Below are 1,543 nucleotides of genomic sequence, written 5' to 3' on the forward strand. Positions count from 1 at the left end.
CGGGATTTTCGTATTTGGGCTTGAGAAATCAGAAACTTGGGCCAAAACGGGCCCAAAATGGGCCCATGGACGTCCGATCAGCCAGCAGCCACCCCCCCTTTTATTCTTTCACATTTAAACTAGATCCAAGATATTTTCAACATTATTTCTAGAAAACTCTGGACATAAGCTCTGTTCCAGCCAGAAAACCTTCAAACCCTAAGGTAAGGAGCTTAAATAAGTAGCTTTTATGCTTGTTTAAACTTGTTTAATACCATAAAAACATGTCTTGGTTACTAAAAATCATTTCTAACCGTGTAAAAATCCTAAAAATGGTCCATAAACATTTTTTGATCATACACATGGTGAGGAACCTGTTTTGATAGTTTTTTTTGGCCATAAACACGGATTAAAGGGTTGAAACGGCGTTTTTACGGTTCAAAAGTTTGTTTTTGTGCACTAGCCGAAACCCTAAGTTAAGGGATGTTATGTTGATGAAAAATTGCTTGGTTTGTGATATAGGACTTGCACCTAGCTTTCTTAGAAGCACAAGAACCTGAAAACTTGATTAAAAAGTCGGAAACGAGCCAAACCCGCTAAGGTAATGCCGAAACACTCGCTTACGGGCTATTTTAGTTAAGGTTATGATGTGCATATTTTTAGGACTTGAAATTTTTCAGGGACATTAGGGACCATGTCAATGAGTCCCTGTTAAAATTTGGTAAATTTTAGACCATCCGAGAATATTTGGCGAATTTATTACCAAATTAGGATGTTTATTTGGGAAAAATAGCTAAAATACTTCAAAAATTATGAAATTTTTCTGGGAACTCAGATTTGATGTATTTTGATCACATATGAATTTTGGAATCATTTGGAGAAATTTAAAGGTGTTTTGTTTATTTGTGTTCGTGTGAATTTTTATAGCCGAATTTGGGCCGAAAAGAATATTGCACGAGCTTTTTACATTTTGAAATTGATACAGGTTATTTTGAGACATGATTTGAGTATTCAGGAATTTTTGTGGAATTTTTGGAAATTGTTTGGGGTAAACGGACGATTTTCAGGCGAAATATAGCTGATAAAATGAATTTTTATAAATTAATAAATCAGTAAATAAATTCCAGAAATATTTTTATTAAAATCTACATATTTTAATTGATAAGTGGTTAAAATTTCATAATTTAATGATTAACGGTTAATTAATTATGCTAATCTGAATATTAAACAAATTCAGTTTTTATAACAACCGGCAAGTTCGCGACTAACGAACCTGCGGGAATATCAAAACACCAAGAGTGATCAAAAAGTTATATTTTTGAACTAATTAATTAAAAACGAACTTTTCTATGAAAAACCTGGACAATCCGAATGGATTGTGCGCGTTCCTTCTTAAATCAAACTGAATAAACGGAAACGGGCCCCGTGGCTAATCCGGGACCCAAGTAGGTGATCCTTCTTTATAACTTAATCACTTTATTAACCAATAAATTTACCCAAGCTTATTTTCCCATAACTGTTTTCTGAACGCGTAAATGAACAACTTGGCCCAGCTGGGAAAACG

Source organism: Bidens hawaiensis, unplaced genomic scaffold, assembly GCF_021521415.1.
Source record: "Bidens hawaiensis isolate Kalapana, Puna unplaced genomic scaffold, B.hawaiensis_p1.1 tig00037207_1, whole genome shotgun sequence".
In the NCBI taxonomy this organism is placed as follows: Eukaryota; Viridiplantae; Streptophyta; class Magnoliopsida; order Asterales; family Asteraceae; genus Bidens; species Bidens hawaiensis.